The sequence below is a fragment of the Erinaceus europaeus genome, chromosome 6, assembly GCF_950295315.1.
Source record: "Erinaceus europaeus chromosome 6, mEriEur2.1, whole genome shotgun sequence".
Classification (NCBI taxonomy): domain Eukaryota; kingdom Metazoa; phylum Chordata; class Mammalia; order Eulipotyphla; family Erinaceidae; genus Erinaceus; species Erinaceus europaeus.
This window is the reverse complement of record NC_080167.1, coordinates 16,354,955-16,361,540: the sequence shown is the minus strand read 5'-3', so window position 1 is coordinate 16,361,540 and position 6,586 is coordinate 16,354,955. Positions and strand designations below refer to the sequence as shown.

General features: G+C 40.5%; 1 pseudogene; it reads right to left on the bottom strand.

Annotated features, from left to right (window-relative positions):
- Window positions 1–5,620: 5,620 nt before the first annotated feature.
- LOC103128901 (serpin B6-like) lies at window positions 5,621–6,221 on the bottom strand (annotated as a pseudogene).
- Window positions 6,222–6,586: the final 365 nt, after the last annotated feature.

The window sequence follows — 6,586 nt, the reverse complement described above, 5'->3', positions numbered from 1 at the left end:
CAATCTTTTTAATATACTTCTGTATCCGGTTGACTAGAATTTTGTTCAATATTTTAGCATCTATGTGCATCAGAGATATTGGTCTGTAGTTTTCTTTTTTGGTTGTGTCCCTGTCTGCTTTTGGTATCAAAGTGGTGTTGTCGTCATAGAAGCTGGAAGGGAGTATTCCAGTGTCTTCAGTCTTCTGGAAGACCTTTAAGAGTAGAGGTATTGGGAGTTGGGCGGTAGCGCAGCGGGCTAAGCGCAGGTGGCGCAAAGCCCAAGGACCGGTATGAGGATCCCGGTTTGAACCCCGGCTCCCCACCTGCAGGGGAGTTGCTTCACAGGCGGTGAAGCAGGTCTGCAGGAGTCTGTCTTTCTCTCCTTCTCTCTGTCTTCCCCTCCCTCTCTCCATTTCTCTCTGTCCTATCCAACAACGACAACAACAATAATAACTACAACAATCAAACAACAAGGGCAACAAAAGGGAATAAATAAATAAAATAAATATTAAAAAAATTTTTAAAAAGTAGAGGTATTAGTTCTTTGAAGGTTTTGTAGAATTCATTTGTAAAACCATCTGGTCTAGGACTTTTATTCTCGGGAAGATTTTTGATAACTGTTTCAGTTTCATTAGCTGTGATGGGCCTGTACATGTTATCTACTTCCTCTTAGTTTTGGAAGTTCATAGGTATCTAGGAAATTGTCCATTTCTTCCAGGTTCTCTAGCTTGGTGGCATATAGTTGTTCATAGAAGCCTCGCAGGATATCTTGAATTTCTGCAGTGTCTGTTGTGATATCTCCTCTTTCATTTTTGATCTGATTTATTTGTGTGTTCTCCCTTTTTTGTTTCGTGAGTCTGGCTAAAGGTTTGTCGATTTTTTTTTTGTAGTTTGTATATTTTATTTTATTATTTTTTTGTTTTTCTCTCCTTTTTTATTTATTTATGAGGTTTGTCGATTTTGTTCATTCAAAGAACCAATATTTACTTTCGTTGATCTTTTTTTTAAAGGAAACTCCTTTTTTTAAAAAAAATGTTTATTATTTATTCCTTTTAATTGTCCTTGTTTTATTGTTGTAGTTATTATTGATGTCATCATTGTTGGATAGGACAGAGAGAAATGGAGAGAGGAGGGGAAGACAGAGAGGAGGAGAGAAAGACAGACACCTGCAGACCTGCTTCACTGCTTGTGAAGCAACTCCCCCGCAGGTGGGGAGCCGGGGACTCGAAATGGGATCCTTATGCCGGTCCTTGCGCTTGCAACATGTGTGCTTAACCCGCTGTGCTTCCGCCCGACTCCCTTGTTGATGTTTTGTATGGTTTTCTTATTCTCAATGTTACTGATTTCTGCCCTTACTTTAGTGATTTCTGTCCTTCTGGTTGCTTTAGGGTTCCTTTGTTGTTCTTCTTTTTGTGCTTTTTCTTGTTTCCTAATGTGCTTGTATGGCTATGAACTTCCCTCTCAGTACTGCCTTAGCTGTGTCCCAAATGTTTTGATAGCTTGTGACTTCATTTTCATTCTACTCTTGAAACATTTTGATTTCTTCCTTTATTTCCTCTTTTACCCAGTAGTTGTTAAGGAGTGTACTGTTGAGCTTCCACATTTTGGGACTGTTACTAATCTTTTGGTGATTGTTAAGTGTTAATTTAATTCCCCTGTGGTCTGAGAAGATGCTTGGGATGATTTCAATGCTCTTGAATTGGCTGATGCTGTTGTTGTGGCCTAACATATGGTGTATCCTTGAGAATGACCCATGTGGATTTGAGTAAAATGTGTATTCCCGTTTCTTGGGATGAATGACTCTGAAAATGTCCAATAGTTCTAGTTTATCTATCTCCTCATTTAGCTCCCTTATGTTTTTATTGATTTTCTGCCTGGATGATAGAGTGGGGTGTTGAAGTCCCCTACTATGACTGTGTTGCTGTTAATATATTGCTGTAGCTCTTTCAGTAGACGTTTGATGTATTTAGATGGCTTCTCATTGGGTGCATAGATGTTAATAATTGTTAAGTCCTCTTGATTGACTGATCCTCTGAGCATTAAGTACTGTCCATCCCTATCTTTTTAAATTTTATCTATTTTAAAGTCTATCGTGTCAGATATGAGAATAGCTGTTCCTACCCTATTTTGTGGGTCATTGGCTTGTATGATAGTTTTCCATCCTTTCACTTTGAGTCTGTGTTTGTCTTGTTGAATTAGGTGGGTTTCTTGTAGACAGCATATTGTTGGGTTGTGTTTTCTGATCCATCTTCCTACTCTGTGTCTTTTAATAGGTGAATGCAGGCCTTTGACCTGTATTGATATCAAAGATTGAAGATATTTTAACACCATTCTTGTATAGTTTTAGAGTGTTCTGATATATGGCCTATTTATGGTGGTCTGTTTACAGGAGACCTTTCAGAACTTCTTTCAGGGCAGGCTTGGTGATAGTTGATTCCTTCAACTGTTGCTTGTCTGAGAAGGTTTTGATGCCTCCATCTAGTCTGAATGACAGTCTACCAGGATACAGTATTCTTGGTTGAAAGCCTTTCTCACTGAGCACTTTCCATTCTCTTCTGGCCTGCAGTGTTTGTGTGGAGAAGTCTGCTGCTAATCTTATGGATTTTCCTCTGTAGGTGACTCATTGTTTTTCTCTTGTAGCCTTCAGGATCCTTTCTTTATCCTTATTTCTTCCATTCTAAATATGATGTGTCTTGGTGTCTTTAAGTCTGGGTTAATTCTATTTGGGACCCTCTGGGCTTCTTGAGTCTTTGTGTCTTTGATGTTGTCTAGACTAGAGAAGTTTTCAGCTATTATGGCCTGAAGAATGCTTTCTTCCTCTCCCTCTCTTTCTTCCTCTGGTAAGCCAATAATGCGTATATTGTTTCTTTTGAAGTCATCCCATAGGACTCTGTTGTTGTTTTCAGTCTCTCTTAATCTCTTTTTGAGATCTCTTACTTCTTTTTTAGTTGTCTCTAATTCGTCCTCAATCTTGCTAATTCTGTCTTCAGCTCATTGATTCTATTCTCTATCCCCTCTACTGTTTTCTGGAGTTCATCTATTTTGTTTCCCTGTTCTGATACTGTTTTAGCTTGTTCAGCTAGTTGTGTTCTTAGCTCAGTTATTTCAGCTTTCAGCTAATAACGTTGAGATAATTAGTGTTTTCTTCCAGAGTCTCATTTGTTGTTCCTATATTTCTGATTACAATTCTTTCAAACTCTTTACTCACTCCTGTGATTATTTCCTTAACTAGTGTTTGGATGTTGACCTCATTATTTTGTGCTTCACTCTTTTGGGGCTTTTAGCTGGACTCTTGTCCTGGTTTATTTCTCCAATATTTCTTCTTGTTGGTTTAACCATTTTATATATTATGTTATGAGTTCCCTCCTTCAGTACTTTTCAAATTACTGATCACTATTTCCCTGGATTTACTTGTGCCTAAGTAAGGTAATTAAAGAGTTCACAGTGGTGGAGGTTAACCGTTGTTTCAATAGTATTTTAATCCCTGATTTGGAGCTCAGTGGTTTAAAAGTCTCTTTTGTTCTTTTTCTTCCTTGTAGGCTCTGGGAGCCTGAGGGCTTTTAAACTATAAGTAGGCTTCTTAGCTTAATCACTGACTCCTGACCAAGAGATAAAGCAGGGTGTGGCAGAGATAATCCAGTGATTATGCAAAGAGACTTTCCCAGCCCCCCCCCCCACTGCTATGCCACCTAGGTATAGGTCTTCTCCTGAGTTTCCTGGTTTGATCTCTGTCCCCTGGTGTCCCTCCCTGCCACTGCTCCAGATTCTGAGGGCAGTAGCAATGAGACTCAGAGTTGCACTTGGTGAGTCTCAGGGGAGTCCTCTCCTCCCTTCAGCTGTCCCCTTGTTGGTGGAACAGACTGGAGGTGGTGTCTCAACTGGTAAACTGCTGGACTGTTACCAGTCACTTAATCTCTCCCTAGGCTCCTCACCGTCCATGAGCTACATGTGTTTGCACTCATGGGTGATTTGGTGGGTTCCTGAAGTCATTCTAGTCCTGTCTTGTTTAGGCCCCAGGTGGTCTCCTTTGATAGTCCTAGTTGATCCGGGATAGGAGAGGAGAGGAGAGAAACACAGCTGCTGCTTGTAGCCTAAACATCTTGATCTGTAAACATTTGTTGTAACCTTCCTTAACTCAAAAAAAAAAAAATTATCAGGGGCTGAACAGTAACACAGTGGGTTGAGTGCATATAGTGCAAAGTGCAAGGACCAGCAGAAGGATCTCGGTTCAAGCCCCAGCTCCCCACCTGCAGAGGGGGAGGTCTCTTCACAAACGGTGAAGCAGGCCTGCAGGTGTCTATCTTTCTGTCCCCTTCTCTGTCTTCTCCTCCTCTCTCCATTTCTCTGTCCTATCCAACAACAATAACAATAATAATAAATAACAACAACAATGATAAGCCACAAGGACAACAAAAGGGAAAAAATAGCCTCCAGGAGCAATGGATTAATAGTGCAGGCACTGAGCCCCAGCAATAACCCTGGAGGCAAAAAAAAAAAAAAAAAGAAAGATAGAAAAAAACCTAAAAATAAATTATCATTTTGTCCAGCATCAACTTTACAACTTTGCATTTATTTCATATACAAACATGACATGTCTGTTATAATCACAGACTACATTCATCTTTCTGTTTTTCTTTGTTCCTTCATAGTCTAGCTTTTTTTCCTTACTTTTTTTTAACTTTTTAAAATTTTATTTATTTTTTCCTCCAGGTTTATTGCTGGAGTTCAGTGCCTGCACCATGAATCCACTGCTCCCGGAGGCTTATTTTTTTCCTCCTGTTGCCCTTGTTAACATTATTATTAGTTTTTTAAAAAAAATTTATTTGTTGTTATTGATGTTGTTGTTTTTGGATAGGACAGAGAGATGGAGAGAGGAGGGGAAGTCAGAGAGGGGGAGAGAAAGACAGACACCTACATACCTGCTTCACCGCCTGTGAAAGGAATCCCCTACAGGTGAGGAGCCAGGGGCTTCAACTGGGATCCTAACTCGGGTCCTTGAGCTATGCACCATGTGCACTTAACCTGTTGTACTACTGCCCAACCCCCTCTTCTTTCTTTTTTTCTTTAAATATTTTATTTAGTTTTATTTTAATGAGAAAGAGTAGATACAGAGGGAAAGATACTGAGAGAAAGAGAAAGAGACCAAAACACTGCTCAGCTCTGGCTTATGGTGGGACCGGGGATTGAACCTGGGACCTCAAAGCCTCAGGCTTGAAAGGCTTTTGCATAACCATTATGCTGTCTCCCAGCCCTTTTTTTTTTTTTTTCAAATGCCAGTAGGTTATTGCTGGGGCTCAGTGCTGGCATATGAATCCACTGTTCCTGGTGGCTGGCTATTTTCTCCTTTTTTTTTTTTCTTTCATTATATTTATTTTTAGAACAGAGAAATTGAAAGAGGAGGAGGGGGAGGTAGAGAGGGAGAAAGAGAAACACCTGCAGATTTACTTCACCACTGGTGATATTGCTTTATAGTTTTTGTGTTTATTTTATTATTATTATTATATTTCAAAACCAGGACTTTTATTTCTGAAATGTCATCAGAGGTCACTCTGGGTGGCAGGCACATTGTGAGGTATCGGGGGAAAGTGGGTGAGTAGGAGTCAGGAGCAGGGGACATACAGGGCTTACAGAGAGGAGAATCAGCCACAGAACAGAATGCTATTGGTTTTGCTGTGCTGGATAAAGAAGAGGAAGGGGTGGTTAGCACAAACCTGGGGGTGATTCTTGCACATTGCATCATCATGATGGCGGCAGTGGCTGCTGCTGCCTCTGTGCCTTCTTCATTGACCTCCACAAAGGACTTGTGCACCACTTTGGACAGAAGCAGGTAATATTTGGATGACAGTCCAGAAAAGTCTGCCTTGTCCTGCTCGAAGGCATCAGTCATACCCAGACCACGCAGGATGTTCTCCATGTCCTAATTCTCCTCCAGATTAAATCTGGGGAGGAACACTCTCACCTCTTCTTCATCCAACAGGTCTGGTCTTGTCCATTCCTGGAATTTCTCTCAAGTCAGTTTTTTCTCCACAGTTTTCAAAACAGTCTGCTCATCTGGAAGCATGATGATCATATTCAGCTCTTTGCCCACATAGGAAAGTAGCAGAATTGTGAATATTTCTCCTATGTAGGTCACTTTAAAGGTAGTTTTCTAAAGTTTTTATGTTTATTTTAATGGCTGGAAAATATACCCTGAACCAGATTGATTATAATCTACCTAACCATGCCCTCACTGTTGGACATTATCATAATTATGGCTGGTGCACTACTTTTTAAAAAAATGTTATCTTTTTTTAAAATATTTTTTTATTCCCTTTTGTTGCCCTTGTTGTTTTATTGTTGTAGTTACTATTGTTGTCGTTGTTGTTGGATAGGACAGAGAGAAATGGAGAGAGGAGGGGGAAGACAGAGGGGGAGATCCGAAAGATAGACACCTGCAGACCTGCTTCACTGCTTGTGAAGCAACTCCCCTGCAGGCCAGGAGCTGGGGGCTCGAACTGGGATCCTTAAGCCGGTCCTTGTGCTTTGCGCCACCTGTGCTTAACCTGCTTTGCTACAGCCCGACTCCCAAAATGTTATTATCTTTATTTCTTAATAGAGACAGCCAG